Raw genomic sequence first — 20,000 nt, forward strand, 5'->3', positions numbered from 1 at the left:
AGAATACAGAAACGTTAACAGTTACTTCATAGATCATGATCGTATCCAGGACAGGTGTATCCAAACTTGATATGCACAGCAACGCGACAGGTAATTTGTGTCATGAATATTAGCAGAGATAAACCCTATATGATATAGACAAGTTGACATAGTAATTACCTGTGACTTGGATAAAGGAGAACTTTCTGTAACATCATCAATAAAAAGAAATGATAATATTATGTATCAATGAAGACCATGATAGTAAAAAATCCGTTTTTCCCCAATATTTACCTTCCAAAGTAACAAGCAGCAAATCGCTGAAGATACGTCAAAAAGTTGCACTCTCAGCTCACTCTCTGGTACCTCCTCAATCACAATCCATCCATCAGTAATAAACCAGGAATGTTTATTATGCTTGAAAAACCACAACAGACTCTTGGTGTCGAGAGTACAAAACCTGTGCAGGATATCCAGTCACATCACGTGATGTGAAAAGCAAGAAGCCCGCGAGATGCTCACTCACTCCGAACAACCAATCAACTGACTGACTCTTCTTACTACGACACCAACACTCCCCCACCCCCAACTCCATACCGGCACAGTGGCACTCTCCTCCTCCGACTTGCCCTCGCTCTTTACCCCAACCTCCCTATGTCTTCTATTCTCTCTCTCTCTCTTCTCTCTCTCTCTCTCTCTCTCTCTCTCTCTCTCTCTCTCTCTCTCTCTCTCTCTCTCTCTCTCTCTCTCTCTCACACACAAACACCATTTCTTTCTTGAAAAATACTGTTGCTTTTTTTGTTTGCTTTTATCCTTGGAGTATACACCTGTATCTAACAACCCTTTTAAAACTCATAGTTCTCCCTTTTCCAACTTTTTCATTCTTCATCCTCACTACAAATAACTTCAGCTTCAATTTCCTTCTTCATTGAATACTAACAGATATTCTTGTTGTTTCTATGCAGCAACATCGTCTTCACTATCTCGTCTCTAGCGGTTGATTTTATTTTTTCTCAATTCCTAGTAATAGTGATTTACTTGGTTATTGAATAAATCAATCATGTGTTCAGTCCCTTTCCTCCATTCTGGTATCTGGGGTCTGCATTCCCACCTTCTACCCTCAGCTCTTTCCGCGCTAAACACATGATTAAGGAAGCCATACACAAACGTTGGACCCTTAATATGGCAGACGCATCTCCGCCAAATATGCATCAATAGCGATATGCCCAAACTGATTTCTGTTGCCATTTGTCGAGTGTTTGTATACTTCTAGTTAATAATAATTAATACACAAAGTTTTGATATTAGCAAGGTATCTCCTGATGGAAGATAAAAATGAATATATAGTATATACAAGACCTACAAGCAATTATGTGATTTCAACATACTGTAGAGACAACCAAACGCGGAATAAGTGGCATCCACAAAATGAGTCACAAATGTAGCTCTGAAAATATTACCTTATTGGTCAATTATCCGAAATAGCAAAGGGATCAGCGCAAGGAAAACTAATGTGATTAACCTTTTTACATAAGGAAGAAACATTCTCATCCTTTCTGTATATCAAAATGGTTCCTAACAGTTGTGTGCACATTCTTCTAAGCTGTTTGAAGTAAGGACAAAACACTTGCTTTTAATCAAAGTTTTAATTTTGGATTACATATCTTATAACTAAGTATCTTTCATCCAGTTTTTACTATAAATAATCATCTATTCCACGAAAAACAATAATCTCCGTCCAAAATAATATTCATGTTATCGACCTGAGGCAGTCTTTGTATCATTATTTTATGAACCAGTAGTTTGGATGGCCATGGAAATAACGAGTTCAAACATATTGGAAAAGGCAGGTGAAAAATGTTAGACTTTAGACATAAAAAGTAATACAATACCGGTATAAGACACGTCCTCGCTTGACGATCGTCAAGGGAGCTATTTGTAAAGGCTGGGAGCTGGGGTTTCGGTCTTGCACCAAAGTCAGGAGGAGAAGAAATCTCGCTTTTTATGGAAAGAAGAAGCAAAAGGATGGAGGTCGTGAAACACCCTACTTGAAAAGAACGCTGTTTAGGATCGAAATCAAAGGAAACAAGAGTATCTCTTCTTGATTTGTTGAACATCAAAGAATCTTCAAAAGCTAAGAGAGCCCTTATGAAGATGTGAAAAGACGTAGTCTCTTTCCTAAGTCTTATCATTCCTATCATGAAGATTGCGACTGTATAATTTTATTCGAATACTCCATTTCTAATCATGATTTTTGTTATTCTTTGAAGTGAACATTGGTGCTTTTTTATCAACAACTGACTAAAATGAAGCTCGTCACCACACCAATGTGCCTTTGATTACTATAAATTATAAGTTGGGAATTCATAGTCATTATCATTATACTAGGAGTTTATCATTTCTTTTTCTTCAATCAATATTTAGCCAAAGCACTCAAACAAAGAGGGGCGATGGATTGTTATAGTTCAAACAGAAATTCGTCATATTAAAGAAGGTGAAAGAAAATCCCTCGAACCTACGGAAAAAAAGGAGGGGCAGTATAACTTCTTCACAAACGCCCTCTTCCTATTATTATTATTATTATTATTACCTAAGCTACAACCCTAGTTGAAAAAGCAAGAAGCTATAAGCCAAGGGCTCCAACAACTAAAAATAGCCCGGGGAGGAAAGAAAATAAGGGAATAAATAAACGACATGAGAAATAATTAACAATCAATAAAATATTTTAAAGCAGTAACAACATAAAAAATAGATATTACATATATAAACTATAAAAAGGCTTATGTTAGCCTGTTAAATATATAAACATTTGCTGGAAGTTTGAATTTTTGAGGTTCTACCGATTCAACTACCCGATTAGAAAGATCATTCCACCACTTGGTCACAGCTGGAATAAAACTTCTAGAATACTGTCTATTATTGAGCCTCATGGTGGAGAAGGCTTGACTATTAGAATTAACTTCATGCTTAGTATTACGAACAGGATGGAACTGGCAGGAAAGATCTGAATGTGAATGATGATCAGAACTATGAAAAATCTTATGCAACATGCATAATGAACTAATTGAACGACGGTGCCAAAGATTAATATCTAGATCAGGAATAAGAAATCTAATAAACGGTAAGTTCCTGTCCAACAAATTAAGATGAGAATCAGCAGCTGAAGACAAGATAGGAGAAGAATACTCGCTCGAAACAAGGTAGAATGAAAGAGTTAAAACACTTCAGAATAGATTGATCACCGAAAATCTTATAAGACTTTCTCAATAAGCCAATTTTTTGTGCAATTGAAGAAGGCACAGACCTAATGCGTTTCTCAAAAGTAAATTTGCTGTCGAGAATCACACCTAAAATTTTAAATGAGTCATACAAAGTTAAAAAAAACTTTATCAATGCTGAGATTTGGATGATGGAGCCACTGTCCTTGACCTAATTATAATCATACCTTGAGTTTTGTTAGGATTCAACTTCATGCCTCATAATTTGCACCATGCACTAATTTTAGCCAGATCTCTATTAAGGGATTCACCAACCCCAGATCTACTTTCATGAGATGGAATTGATGCAAAGAGAGTAGCATCACCTGCATATGTAACAGGCTTGTTTTTTAGGCAAAACCACATGGCATGTGTATATAGTATGAAAAGTAATGGGCTAGGAACACTACCATGAGGAACACCAGATATCACATTCCTATACTCACTATGGTGCCCATCAACAACAACTCATTGAGATCTATCACTTAAAATCTCAATAATGATGCTAAGAAAAACTGACCAACTCCTAAGTGTTCAAGTTTGAAAACAAGGGCCTCATGATTAACACAGTTAAATCAAGGCCAATCATATGAATTTCCTGACCACAATCAAGTGATTTCTGTACAGCATTGGAGATTGTAAGAAGGGCATCACATGCCCCAAGGCCTTTACGATAACCATATTGCAAACTAGGGAACAGATGATTACCTTCAGCAAACCTATTAAGACGTTTTGCCAAAAGTCGTTCAAAAACTTTAGATCATTTGAAAGTTATGGAAATTGGGAGGTAATCAATTGAACTTCAGCTACCACAAACACATTTACTTAGTGGAGTAACATCACCAATTCTCCAATAAGTGCTAAAAGCTCCTTTTCTTGCTAACTTGCACAAAATAACAGATAACTTTAGATACAAGAAATCTGCAGTCTTTATAAAAAACCAAGAAAAATTACCATTTGTGTCTACACCTCCATAAGCATCAAGGTCCATCAAAAGAGCTTTAATTTCACGAGATAGAAAAGCTAAACTACTTAGTTTAGCCTTAGGAAAACAAAAATGAGGAAGATCAAGTTTCTCATTACTCTGTTTACTGTCAACCCCAGCAGCCAAAAGGGTTGCATTTTCCTATGGACAGTGAGTGACAGAGCCATCTAGTTTAGGTAAAGGAGGAACTGTTGTATCTACACTAAAGAGTGCAGATTTAAGGTAGTCCACCACTTATGTTCCTGAGTTGTACCAGAAAGGGTTTCTTTTATGGTTGAATTATATTCCTTTTCAGTTAAAACATAAACTCTCTCAATGGCGTAGCCAGGGGGGTGGGTGGAAGAGGGGGTGAGCAATGCCCCCCCCCCCTTGGGGAATATCTTGCCCACCCTGAGAGGGGTCTTCTTGGGCCTCCTCTCAAAATTTAAAGTTCTCATGAATGATATATCATATTAGGTTTATTCTCATTGCAAGGTTGTCAATGTCATTAATATGACTATAGTACTAACTCAAATCAAGTCTTCTCCATTTTCAATACATCCATACATACATATATATATATATATATATATATATATATATATATATATATATATATATATATATATATATATATATATAAATATCTATATATATGTATATATATGCATATATATATATATATATATATATATATATATATATATATATGTATGTATATATGCATGCATATGTATGAATATATGAACATATATTCTATTCATCTTTCCCAACATTATCCTATATTAAGGGGTCGGTTGCCTGATGCGCTCTCTCCAGTACCTTCTATCATAGGCATCCTCTTCCACCAAACCTCTTCTCTCCATATCATCCAACAGCTTAACTTGCCATCAAATTCTTTGCTTCCCTCTCAATCTTCCCCCCCCCCTAGCATACATACATATTCATACATATGTATGAATATATACGTGTATATATATATATATATATATATATATATATATATACACACACACACACACACATATATATATATATATATATATATATATATATATATATATATATATATATATATATTAGGTTACTATGATGTAAAACAGTAAATATGAAAAAAAATCAACAAATTGAGCACTTGTAATTTCATGGAAGTCTTAATTATTACTGTAACTTGAGACTAAGTATTTAGTTGCTGAATTGCATGATAAGTTTCAAGTACATCCTTGTAGCCTTCTGCAATTTCAACCTCAGTCCATTAACTCCATTTCTCCTCGGGTTTTCTTTTTATTGTTGTTGATAACAGGTTTGTGCTTTTTTACTTACCCTATCAGTACGAAAAATTGCACAATATAACTTACAGAAAAATATAGCCCATAGAATTTTCTATCTAATTTCTCCTCCTCTTATTTTGTTAAAGTTTTTATAGTATATATATGAAAGATTTATGTTAATGCTGTTATTGTTCTGAAAATATTTTATTTTTGCTTATTTCCTTTTCTCACTGGGCTATTTCCCTGTTGGGGTCCTGGGCTTATAGCATCCTGCTTTCCTAACTAGGGTTGTAGCTTAGCAAGTAATAATAATAATAATAATAATAATAATAATAATAATAATAATAATAATAATAGTTACTTGTACATAAGCGCATTTTTCTTTAGATATTTTGATATTTTTTAAAACATATCGGATAGTAACTTCAATATTTATCATTTTACAAATTATTCTAAAAGTATGAACCCTTATCTTTCTCTCTCTCTCTCTCTCTCTCTCTCTCTCTCTCTCTCTCTCTCTCTCTCTCTCTCTCTCTCTCTCTCTCTCTGCCTACCATACATATCCCACCGACCTTATGTTTCACATTTCCTCTCACGAGATTGTCAGTTTACACCAGTGACACGAAACACCCCATAAATAGTTTATTGCGTGCAAAAGGCTCACACTTCCCAACGTTCAAATCCCTTTCCCAAATCTCCAACAACTGCCTCCCACTTACTTTAAACCTCATTGTCCTCCCCATCTGCTAACTAACTGATCTCTCCTGCCAATGCCCTCATCACTTTCCTATGAAATTATTCAGATTAAAACGTAAATAAGAGAAAGGGCCTCAATATAATAGAAATAAACGTATATTAAATTTTTCTACTATGCTACATAAATAGGCCAAAAATTGACTGATAGGTATACAGGAGTTTTTGAAAAATATCGACAGTGCGGGTATAAGAAGCATTGTCTTAGATCTGTAAAATAGTTTCGCCAGGATGTGGTGCTGACTCTTCATACCAGTTACGATAATGCCTAAATAGTTTATAGGTATCAAAATAAGAAGAATTACAAACCAAACAGTCAGAGTATTATTGGTCTCTGCTTGGAGATGGCTAAACCCGCCAAAACAGTACATACACCATCACCTAATCCTGTTTAGAATTTTACAAAAGAAGTTTAAGATTATCTTGCGAAAATTACTGAGACGTCTTAATAAGCTCAGGAGTCTTTCGTAAATCTATTAAGTATTTGATTATATCAAAACCTCATGCCACCTTGAAAAAGATGAAAAGACCAAAGAAAAATATCAAGCAACACTAACGTAAAACCACAGCAAGATTCTGCTAACTTAAACAGGGCAAGAGTATCTAGGGTTAGATGATCAACGCGTCTAAAACGCGAGCTGGACTAAAGTTTATTCCAATTAGAGGATAAATTACATTATTGCAGAAGATGAAATATATAATCGCATAAATCATTAGATTAATAAAACGACTGGTAAATTTAATATCAAACTTTCTTAAAAACAAAATAGGAACTATGATCGATTCTACTGACTATTCATTTGTATGATTGATTGGATTTATGAATTTTGGACTATAATACCTGGAACTGGGGCCTGGGAGTCCATTCATGGCTCATGTGCAGCTTGAGGGGAATCCTACAAATGCAAGTAGGACTTAAACTTAAGATGTTGGACAGCAATAAAAAAGAAAAGAAACATAAACATCGGTATAGTTGGAAGACTAAAAAGTGAGTGCAACTAGGGGCTGATCAGACGCTGCTAAAAGAAGACCTTTGCGTCCTACAGTGCATTACTTGATGTGCAATGACAACACTAACCCTCTACAGAGATTCATTTGTAGACTAAAACGTCAACGTATTTTCCAATTTTGTAACTTATTTTAGTGACGACTTCCATAAATACTTCCTTTATAGAGATGAAAATAAGCCAGTAGGCACTTCGAGATTATTTCCTCAGTTGTCATTTCTTGCCCCAAAAACTTAATAGTACTGACAGCAACAAAATACAAGAAAACGTATGGCTTTTAATATCACCTGTATTGCATATTTAAAATGGTCCTCTGTTGATTTGAGTCCAGCTTTAATCTTTAGCTTCTTATAAAAGCATTTGTCGAATTCCTTCGAAATAAGCACTTGCTTTGCTAAATCCTTAATACCACATTCAATAATTGTGTTATTACGTTCACATATATTTCCTTAAGTCTAATAACAACTTTCTGATCTCGAAAATAGATTTTACTTAATAAGACCTTTGTGTCATCCCCACTAAAGCGTGTAAAAGATTCTTATAATTACTTTAAAATCACAAATTTCAGGCCTTTGCAATGTAATTTGTTTCCACATGCAATATTATTTTTCATATTATTTAGTAATAAAATAGGAAGAGAGGTAAAGGGGATGATGGTAGGCCTACAGTAATGCCAAATATTTCTGAATCAAGTCAAAATTTTTGATATCACAGCCCATTATTACCAGACTTGGAACCAAGGTTTATAGACATTGCTTCGAACATTGCTATTTTTCAGAAAAGTCTAAACACAAATATTAGAAACGTGTAGAAACTTTTTCCTTTATCCTATCAATATTCACAATAATTTTTCTCTATTTCTCAATTATGTATTATCTAATCAATCTCTATCTAACCTTTTTCTCATAAAAAAAAATTGACCTGTCAACTATTCGCCAGCTTATCTCTTTCTTTCCAATTGCAAACTTCGTAATCATTCTGCAATCAGGATTGGAGTTCTTTCCAGCATACGAAAAATATCCCTTTTTCTATATTTGGAGGAAAAAAATTCCAGTAGTCTTAAAAACTTAAATTTATTATTGCTGCTTTATTTCAAATTTGTTCCAGCCTGATATTTGAAAACCTTTCCTCTCCAAACGCAAATGTGTAAGATACTAGAAAAATTATAATGCAAAACACACAGTCCAAAAACAACTTTAGAAAAGTTTAGCACCTTAGTTAACTCAAATTTAACGAAACAGTTTACAGAGTAAACTTTAGATAACCAAACACTAGATAATTCCAACAGTTTCTTGATTAAAATACTGAATATTCTTAAACCTTCCACTATAAATCTAATGACTATTGTTATACATTTACCCCTGGTTTTAAAATCCTAATTATACGGTTTTCCCTTTACAATTCCTTAGGCATACATGAATCAATAGCCCAAGCCAGTGCTACCATTCATTGCGTGCGCGTAGCTTGGTCGTTCTGGTAGGATCAAATAGCTGTCATTGACTCTTTTCTAAGCCAAAGAACATCACACTGAGACCTTTGACCTGTGTACCGAATTAAGATATACAGAAATTGTCAGTTACATGGGTTATCCATGGGTTATAGATGGAGCAACGGGGTCCTAATAGTCGGCCAAAAAGATGATCACTATACATTGGGGTTCCTGAGGCTTTTACCAAGGCAGATTTGGAACACTTGTATAGGCCTAACCCCATCTAACATTACCACGCGTGTTATTTTTCTTAAAAGGGAAGGTTTCTTAGCCTTTGACTTATCATCCCCATAGCAGAGGAGCTGCAACCTAGCAATGGAGGCTCACAGGCTGCACACCTAACCCAAGATAGACAAGAAGGTAGCATCAGTGCTAAGAAGGGTAACATAATTTTACCCTTTGGCCAAAATTTTGCAACCATATGCAGTCTAATTCCAGGAACAACCAAAGTAGTACTCTAGATTTATTCCAAAACCACCAATTTGATGTTTCATGCATCAAACATATTTGGAGTTAAGTGCACATCTTCCCTCTAAGTAAGTACGTGGATTGTTCAGCTTCACATGATTTCCTTTTGCTCAATTTTCAGTTTTGTTCATTCCAAAGCCGATAGAACGGATCTAATTCAATAAAAAAAATTCACTTCTTTACGCCTTCTAGTTTAAATGATGCAGTTACTCAGGTATTATCACGTTATTCTATTTTATCAGGATTAAACTTTGGCTTCACTTCGCATTAAATACACTCCTGATTATATTAAAATGTAAGTTATTTTTAATTCTGGAACTTCGAGATTATTTCCTCAGTTGTCATTTCTTGCCCCAAAAACTTAATAGTACTCACAGCAACAAAATACAAGAAAACGTATGGCTTTTAATATCACCTGTATTGCATATTTAAAATGGTCCGCTGTTGATTTGAGTCCAGCTTTAATCTTTAGCTTCTTATAAAAGCATTTGTCGAATTCCTTCGATATAAGCACTTGCTTTGCTAAATCCTTAATACCACATTCAATAATTGTGTTATTACGTTCACATATATTTCCTTAAGTCTAATAACAACTTTCTGATCTCGAAAATAGATTTTACTTAATAAGACCTTTGTGTCATCCCCACTAAAGCGTGTAAAAGATTCTTGTAATTACTTTAAAATCACAAATTTCAGGCCTTTGCAATATAATTTGTTTCCACATGCAATATTATTTTTCATATTATAACTTTACTATGAAATTTTCACCTGTTCCTTTCCCTTGCACTTTCAAAGGGAATTTGTTTTTCTATATGGTATCCTCATGTTTTGTGACCACGTATTTTTTAATTGAATGTTTTCCTCACGTGCTCTGAAGAATCAGTTTTTCTTCTTTTATCAAAACTTATTCCAGATTCTATTGTGAGAGACAAATGAAACTATACAAATTACGTTTAAACAGAAGTTCCTTGTCCTCCTCGTGTTATTTTCCCTTGGTTTATTTACTTATTGTTATTATCAAATTACATTTTTGCATAACTTTTTAATTTGTTACTAATCGCATAACAGTTTATAATTGTTATCATTATTACTTGCTAAGCTACAACCCTATTTGGAAAAGCAGGAGTGTTGATGAAAATAGCAAAAAAGGGAGACTTGACTGATTGCAATAATTACAGAGGCATAACAATTACGTCACTTGTTATGAAAATATAAAGTATGCTTATTCTAAAGAGATTGGAGAGAAATATTGATGAAAAGCTAAGAGATGAACAAGCCGGATTTAGAAAAGTAGAAGTTGCACTGACCAAATCTTAATTTTGAGACATGTTGTACAGCAATGCATAGAATATAGAAATCCTTTTTTGATGGCATTTGTGGACTATTAAAAAGCCTTTGATGGTGTTCACCGGCCAATTTTGTGGAATTCCTCTTAAATATGTAAATTTGATTAAGTCTGATCATAATCATAGCAGGTGCAAAGTTAACGTAAATAGAGTCTTATCAAATGAATTGCCAGTGAACAACGGAGTACTCCAAGGGAATGTGTTGTCACCTATGTTGTTTATCATCCTCATGGATTTTTTAATGCGTAAAACAATTGGAGATGGTGGAGAAGGATTGGACTGGATTGGTGATAGGAATTTAGCAGAGCTAGAGTATGCTGATGATGCTGTCCTTGTTAGCCGAACATCACAGGATTTGCAATGCTTGCTCACCAGAATGCATGGAATATCACACGAGGTTAGGCTGAAGATAAATAAAAGAAAGACAGACATGATGAGAACGGAGTATATAATGGAAGATGAAATATCATTGGTAGGAGAAAGGATTAATGAGGTAGAATCATTTAACTATTTAGGAACTATGATCTCCGATACAGGGTCTTAAAAATTATAGATTAGTGAAAGAATGAAAAAAGCAAATCAGACAATGGCTAGGTTAATTAGAATTTGGAAATCAAATCGCCTGAAATTACATATAAAAATCAGACTATATATATATCAGTTTAATGAGATCGGTGTTACTCTATGGATATGAGTCATGGCATGACAATGAAACAATCGCTAATAGATTTAGAAAATAAGAAAACAAAGCCCGCAGAAGGATATTGGGAGTTAAATGGCAGGACAGGATTAGAAATGAAACTATAAGAGAGATTACTCGAGTGCCATATGTGGATGAGATCATGATGAGAGGTAGATGGAGATGGTTTGGGCATGCTCTTCGCACTCACCAAGAGATTAGTTCATCAAACGTTCAGCTGGGCTCCATAAGGCACTAGAAGAGTTGAAAGACCCAGGCCTACAAGGCTGAGGACTATGAAGCACGAAGTAGGAGATGATGAAAGGAGAAGTATTGAATTAAAAGCTCAGGATAGAGACGATTGGCGAATTCTAACAGAGGGCCTTTGCGTCAATAGGCATAGGAGGAGATGATGATGATGATGATAAGCCAAGGGGCTCCAACAGGGAAAATAGCCCAGTGAGGAAAGGGAACCAGGAAAAAATGAAATATTTTAAGAACAGTAACAATATTTAAATAAACATTTCCTATATAAACTACAAAAACTTTAACAAAACAAGAGGAAGAGAAATAAGATCGAATAATGTGCCCGAGTGTACCCTCAAGCAAGAGAACTCTAACCCAAGACAGTGGAAGACCATAGTAGTGAAGTTATGACACTACCCAAGACTAAAGAACAATGGTTTTGATTTTGGAGTGTCCTTCTCCAAGATGAGCTGCTTACCATAGCTAAAGAGTCTCTTTTACCCTTACCAAGAGTTGAGTGGCCATTGAACAATTACAGTGCAGTAGTTAACCCTTTGAGAAAAGAATTGTTTAGTAATGTCAGTGTTGCCAGGTGTATGAGGACAGAGGAGAATATGTAAAGAAAAGGTCACACTATTAGGTGTATGTGTAGGCAAAGGGAAAATGAACCGTAACCAGACAGAAACATCCAATGTAGTACTGTCTGGCCAGTCAAACGATCCCATAACTCTTTAGCGGTATTATCTCTGCTATTTATTATTATATCAATAAATATTTCTGCTATTTCATTCTTTGTTCATATAAGTTCATTTTATTTTGTAAATCAAGAGCATTAGGTAAATTAATGGCATGTTTATTTATTGACTAAGAATGCATTTTATGATTAATAATAATAATAATAATAATAATAATAATAATAATAATAATAATAATAATAATAATAATAACATCGGAGTGGCTTCAAAAGTCTTACAAGTTTTCTTTTGTCTCGGGAAAACTAGTTCCTATTGATTAATCAATCTGTATAAATGTATTTACAGATTTGTAGATGGATCTATGGATGAATGAATTCGGTCCATATATCCCAGCGCTAAGGCCTGCGAGGCTACTCAGCCCCCCAAATGAAACTAGGAGAAAATCCTGTAGTTACAATATGACATGTAGTAACAGCTAGAAGAGGTTAGACAGTCTTTCCAATTCGATTACTCTTAATAATATAATGACTTTCGGGACTTAACAATGAACCATTACAGACCATCTGCGTCTGACATGTTTGACTTATCAAAAGAAAAAAAAAAATCCTGGTCACTAAAGATTCACGATCGATTTGGAGATACTGTTTTTCTTAAAGGAGTCACACAGCATCTACAGTATTCATATTTTCTTTACATTCGTGTCTAGAAATTATATGATATCTTTACTAACTAGGAGAGAGAGAGAGAGAGAGAGAGAGAGAGAGAGAGAGAGAGAGAGAGAGAGAGAGAGAGAGGGAGAAATGGCATACTTCATTACTTTGTTTCATGTTGGCATTGGAAAATACCGGCAAATAACAGGCATAAAAGAGACAAACCAACGCAGACGAATTGATTCCCTGACCTGACAGTGGACCCCAACTCCATACTGACATTGGCACAACTGTCACTCAAATTAGGTTAACTTGAAGTTATCAGCAATTTACTGCCACGGGATTATTTAGCAGATGTAAGCCAAACCATTTCAGAAGAAAATTATGAATAAAAACTTTCCTTTAAGGCTCCTAAACTGACAAAAAAAAAATACTTCTTAGTTTAATCGGACGATCTTTTTTACTTCAACGAGTAATTCCTTTTAAACAAAGCTTATATCACTTGTTAAAAAGAATTCACGAGAAAACATTGACAATTTCAGAATAAACTCAAATCGACCAATAACAAAAACACATTACTCATTCTTACCCACACATACAGAATGTGCCTGGGACTGTTAATGTTAAATAAGATTACGTAAATAGATAACTGTATAGACAACACTTGCAAATTTTTAAATTATTTTTGTAGGATCACTTTCATTTGTCCTCGAAATATTTCTTGTGATATTTTTATCCAAAAATCTCATATTTCTGTTTTTCTTTTTATAATGGGTAATCACAACATCACGCACATAAACATATATATATATATATATATATATATATATATATATATATATATATATATATACATATATATATATATATATATATATATATATATATATATATATATATATATATATATGAATGTATAAGTATAATTACGTGTGTTTATGTGAATTTATATACAATTTTACACACACGCACACACTTATGTATATATACACACATATATATATGCATATATATGCAAGTGTATATATATATATATATATATATATATATATATATATATATATATATATATATATATGCATATATTCCTAACCCTCATTTGTTGTCTCTCTTAGTTTTACTCATTAATTTTCAGTCCTAAATTTCTGCTTTCTTTATTCATATCTGCTATTATCTTTTGCAATTACTTCCATGATTCATGAAACAGAACTATGTCATCTCCAAATCTTAAGTTGTTAAGGTACTCCCAATTAACGTTAATTCCTACATTTTCTCACTCTAAATTCTTAAAAACCTCAAGGCATAAATTACGTGCGATGGAGTTTCCCTGTCTAACATCTTTTTCAATCGGAATTGTCTAAATCTATTTATGAAGCTTTAGGATTGCTGTACTTTCTGTCTATGTATTTTAAAGTGTTCTAAAAAAAAAAAAAATATTCGTCTACTCCTTGTCTTTGAAGAGCTTTCTGAAGTTTTGACAGAATTAAAAGACATTGTTACTGAATATACATACTTACGACCGACAGCAACAATTTAACCAGGACATGAGACTGGAATTAAAAGAAGAATAAGCATAGATATAGAGCTTTTGGTAAACAATATGAGATTAGAAAATGTAAAAAGAAAAGTACTTAATTAGATGGTTCTTGCAGTATTAACTTATGTATCAGAAACATGGGGCCCTACTAAAACCCTAGAACAAAACCTAGTTATAACTCAAAGAGCTATGGAAAGAATGATTATGGCAATAACACCAACAGGCAGAAAAAGAACAACATGGATACGAGAGTAAACTAAAATAGGGGATATTTCATCAAGATATATACATATATGCAAACATATGTATATATATATATATATATATATATATATATATATATAAATATACGTATATATATATATATATATATATATATATATATATATATATATATAAATATACGTATATATATATATATATATATATATGTATATATATATATATATATATATATATATGTATAGGTCTATATATGTATTATATATACATATTTATATATATATATATCTGTGTGTGTGTGTGTGTGGGTGGGTAAGTGTCTGCATGTATGTATGTTATCATCATCATCATCATCCGCCGTTACTAGTACACTACAAAACAAAGGCCTCAGACATGTCCTTCCACTTGCGTCTGTTTATGATTATCTTATGTTAGTCCCCAACCGCAATCTTTCTTAGTTCATCAATCCATGATATGTTCTTCCTTCTATTTATTTTGCAATCTCCAAGGACCCATTCTGTTATTTTTAATGTTCATCTACCATCTGTCATTATCATTATATGTCCTGCCCATATCCTTTTTATTTCCCATATATGTTAAAATGTCCTCTAATTTAGTTTGTTCTCGTATCCATGATGCTATTTTTCTGTCTAACAGTCTATACCTATCATTATTCTTTCCATAGCTCTCTGAGTTGTATCTAGCTTATGTTCTAGGGCTTTAGTAAGGCTCCAAGTTTCTGATGCATATGTTAATACTGGTAGGACCATCTCATTAAATACTTTTCTCTTTAGTGAAAGTGACATTTTGCATTTCATGATCTCATTTTATTCACCAAATACTCTCCATCCAAAGATTATCCTTCTTTTAATTTTGGTCTCGTGTCCTAAGGATACACTTACTGTCTATCCTAAGTACGTATATTCTTTAACATACACAAAAACCAACACACATAAATTTATATATACATATATATTATACATATATATACGTATATATATGCATTTACATATATATATATATATATATATATATATATATATATATATATATATATATATATATATATATATGTATATATACATATAAATATATATGTATATATATATATAAATATATATACATATATATATATATATATATATACATATATACAAATATATATATGCATGTATATTTAAATATATAACATAGACATATATATATATATATATATATATATATATATATGTGTGTGTGTGTGTGTATATATATACATATATATATATATATATATATATATATATATATATATATATATATAGATAGATAGATAGATAGATAGATATATAGATAGATATACGTGTATTTACATCCTGAAACAGCTCAAGATTTGCAATGGTTGCTCACCAGAATTTACCAGTTTAGTGAGATCGGTGCTACAGTAAGAAAATTATCGTGGTATGACAAGGAAACAATCTCCAACAGATTTTGAGATCAAAGTCTTAAGAAGAATATTGGGTACCTTAGGGCAGGAAAAGGATTATAAATTACTCGAGTGCCATATGTGGATGAGATAATGGTGAAGGGTAGATAGTGTGACGGCGCCGAGTAAGGCTGTGAACTCAAAGGCTGGCTGGAAACGACTGAGTTATATTATTGTAGAACATTCTCCTTATATACAAAACCTCAAGGCAACACGACATAACAAGTTCACAAGACAGACAATATTACAGAGGAAAAACCAGACATGAATTTCCATGTTCGTTTTAGTGCGAGGGAAGAGCGAAGATACAAGCATAATATATACAAAAGGAATTATGTACAATTGTGTGAAACACGGTTGGTACATGGCTCCCCCCCTAAAAATGACATACTGTACATGTTAAATAGGGCGCCCTGATCGAGAGAGGCGAACTTGTAGGCGGGTCATCTGGCAGAAGATAAGCAGGTTTTAGACGATCAATGGAGACCCAGTCTTCTTTGCCCCGAATGTTTATGAGGAATGCTTTTGGACTGCGTCAGATCACAAGGAAAGGGCCCGTGTAAGGGGGCGTTAGTGGTGGCTTGCTGGTGTCGTTGCGCAGGAAGACGTGCGTTGCAGAGTGCAAGTCCGTTGGTAAGTGATGCTTCGCTGGGGGCTTGTAAGTCTGGCGGCACGGAGTAAATTTTCCCACGACGTGACGTATGTGCTGGAGATCGTCGGAGGAGGTTGTAGAAGGAAAAAATTCGGCAGGGACGACCAACGGATCGCCATACACCATTTCAGCTGCCGAGACGTCGAGGGCGTCTTTAGGAGTGGTCCTTAGTCCCAGGAGGACCCAGGGAAGCTGAGTAAACCAGTTGCAATCCTTGCAGTGGGACATCAAAGCTGCTTTGAGGGTGCGATGAAAACGTTCAACCATTCCATTGGCAGCGGGGTTGTAGGCCGTTGTCTGATGTAGGGTGATGTCCAGGAGATTTGCTAATGACGTCCACAATTGAGAGGTGAAGGTGGTTCCCCTGTCAGAAGTAATATGCTCAGGGATACCGAATCTTGAAATCCATCCAGAGAGTAAGGCAGATGTACATGAGGCAGACATTGCAGTTTCCATGGGAATGGCTTCAGGCCAACGAGTGGAGCGGTCGATGACGGTAAACAGGTAACGATGTCCTTGTGATGTGGGTAGGGGGCCTACAACGTCGACGTGAATGTGTGCGAAACGACGCTGAGGTTGAGGAAAGGTGCCCACTCCTGAATCCGTGTGTCGATGTACTTTGGAAGTTTGGCAAGAAGTACAGGCGCGGACCCAATCCTTAGCATCCTTAGAAATGCCGTGCCAAATGAACTTTGCCTTCAGCAGCTGTGCAGTAGAACGGCACGAGGGATGTGAAAGGCCGTGGATGAAATCAAACACCTGTCGGGGCATGGGAGCAGGAATCCAAGGTCGCGGTCTACCAGTACTGACGTCACAGAGGAGGGGGGTGTTGGAGTCTTCAAGGGGAAAATCTTCCCAACGGAGGGACGTGCAGGATGTCCTACAAGCTTGATACTCTGGATCCTGTCCTTGGGCTTCAGCCAGGGCGTTGTAATCCAATCCCAGTTGAACGGCAGTCAACGTGTTTCTTGACAGGGCATCGGCAACGGGATTCATTTTCCCAGGGACGTATTGGAGGGTGCAATTGTATTCAGCCACGGCGGAGAGATGTCGGCGTTGATGGGCGGACCAGGCATCAGACTGTCGAGTGAAGGCGTGCACCAGAGGCATGTGGTCTGTGCGAATTACGAAGGGCGTACCTTCTAAGAAATGGCGAAAGTGACGGACAGCCAAGTGCACCGCCAGCAATTCTCGATCGAAGGTAGAATAATCCGATTCTGCCTTGGACAGTTTTCTGCTGAAGAAGGCCAATGGGCGGGGCAAGCCGTTGACCACCTGCTCGAGTACTGCACCAATAGCGACGTCGCTGGCATCGGTGGAGAGAAGGAGAGGGGCGTGTGGGATAGGAAAAGTGAGAGCCGCAGCAGTTGATAGGGCCTTCTTTGCATTGCAGAAGGCTGCTTCTTGAAGGGGACCCCACTTCAGGTCCTTTGGCTTGCCCTTGAGGGAGGCGTAGAGGGGAGCAAGAGTGGCGGCAATGGCTGGCAGAAAACGGTGATAATAGTTGATCATGCCCAAGAATTCCTGCAGAGCTTTGACGGTCGAGGGCGCGGGGAAATTCTGAACGGCTGCTACCTTCTCTGGGAGGGGATGGACTCCTTCAGGAGTGATACGGTGCCCTAAGAACGACACTTTGTTGGCGCCAAAGGTACACTTGTCGTACCGGACTACAAGGCCGTTTTGTTGCTGGCGGTCGAGCTCGATGCGCAGGTGACGGAGGTGTTCCTCTTTTGAGGAGGAGGACACAAGTATGTCGTCCACATAATATACACAGAAAGGGAGGTCCCCTAAGATGCCATCCATGAGGCGTTGAAACGTTGCCCCAGCATTACGAAGGCCAAAACAGGAGTAATTGAAGGTGTATGTGCCAAACGGAGTGGTGATGGCGGTCTTGGGGATGTTTTCTGGGTTCATAGGCACCTGATAATACCCCTTCAGGAGGTCGAGCGTAGAGAAAACCTTCACCTTGTGCAGGTAGGAGGTTACATCGGCAATGTTTGGGAGGGGGTAGTGATCCGGTTCTGTTTGCATGTTCAGGCGCCTGTAATCCCCGCACGGACGGAGGGAGCCGTCTTTCTTCAGAACGATGTGTAAGGGTGACGACCATGGGCTGGAGGCCCATTTTCTCCATTTCGGCGAACGTCTGTTTGGCGGCTGCCAATCGTTCCGGTGCCAGACGTCTGAATTTTGCGAAGACTGGGGGTCCCGTCGTCTTGATATGGTGATAAATACCGTGCTTGGCAGGAACCGTGGGCGTTTGGCGAAGTTCTGGACGGAAAACTTCCGGGTACGACATGAGGAGGTGGGCGTAGGCATCCGTGGGTGCGCTGATGTGGAGAGCGAGGTTAGAGGGGGCGGGTTGAAGAGGTGTCGACAAGTACGAGTCTGCGTTGACCAATCGTCGGTGAGCGACATCGACCAGAAGGTGGAAATGAGAGAGGAAATCCGCACTGAGGATTGGCATTGTGACGTCAGCAACGAGAAACTTCCAATTGAATTTACCGTTTCCGAACGATAATGTGAGGTTCTCGTAACCGTAGGTGGGTATCGCAGATCCGTTGGGAGCTACCAAGTGGACGTCGGCAGATGTAGACAGACTACGTTGTGCCTTGAAGAGTTTCCTTGGCAAAAGAGAACGACAAGCACCCGTGTCTACCAAAAATCGCACGCCCGTTCCTGCATCCTGTAAAAAGAAAAGATTAGAAACATGGGAGGCTACCGCCACAAGCGATGGCCTACTTACACGTTTTTTGGCCACTGACAATCTTTGGCACATTTCTTCGCGGTTTCCCCGAATCTGAAGTGGTAATAGCAAATCTGCGGCGGATGGGAGGTAGTAAGTGGCTGTATAAGTCGTTCGTTGGGGCGCGAGCGATTGGTGGGTGGTGGGCGGCTTTGTCGCTGCTTCGGCACGTCACGGGGTAGGCATGTATGTCCTACGGCATTCACGTCAGCTTCGGTTGACGTTGAATAGGCATCCTCGTCGTCAGGGGTGGAGGCGTTGATGGAGGTCTTGAAGTGGCTGTCCATAAGGGCGTCGGCTTTGGTCATCAAGTCCTTTATGGGTAAACTATCGACATCGGGTATGGCAGTGCGTACAGGTTCGGGTAAACGGCGTATCCAAAGGGCACGAAGTAGGTTCACCTCACGAGGAGAGCCGTCTGCGGCAGGTTGAAGGCGAGCGATACTGGTCATTTCCCTGAGGGCAAGCGAAGCCCTTTGGTCCCCCAACGGTTGTTGCGAGAGCTGAAAAAGCTTTGCTATACGGGCGGCTGGCGACGGCGAGTACTGCTGCAAAAGGTATGTTTTGAGGGCGTCAT

The 20,000-nt window shown here is 36.9% G+C and overlaps 2 protein-coding genes across 7 annotated transcripts in view; both read right to left on the bottom strand.

Annotated features, from left to right (window-relative positions):
• Positions 1–20,000, bottom strand: part of vari (MAGUK p55 subfamily member vari) — a 310,024-nt gene that overhangs the window by 211,126 nt on the left and 78,898 nt on the right. Inside the window, exon 1 of one of the 6 annotated variants that reach the window (XM_068372534.1) lies at positions 274–526. The exons of the other annotated variants lie outside the window; for them this stretch is intronic. The gene's annotated coding sequence lies outside the window, so the exon portion shown is untranslated. Of the gene's footprint in view, positions 1–273; positions 527–20,000 lie in introns of those variants that run through there. 6 annotated transcript variants of the gene reach the window in all.
• LOC137638975 (uncharacterized) overlaps positions 1–20,000 on the bottom strand; it is a 64,830-nt gene that overhangs the window by 34,581 nt on the left and 10,249 nt on the right. The window lies entirely within an intron of this gene.

This window comes from Palaemon carinicauda, chromosome 4, assembly GCF_036898095.1.
Source record: "Palaemon carinicauda isolate YSFRI2023 chromosome 4, ASM3689809v2, whole genome shotgun sequence".
NCBI classification, from domain to species: Eukaryota; Metazoa; Arthropoda; class Malacostraca; order Decapoda; family Palaemonidae; genus Palaemon; species Palaemon carinicauda.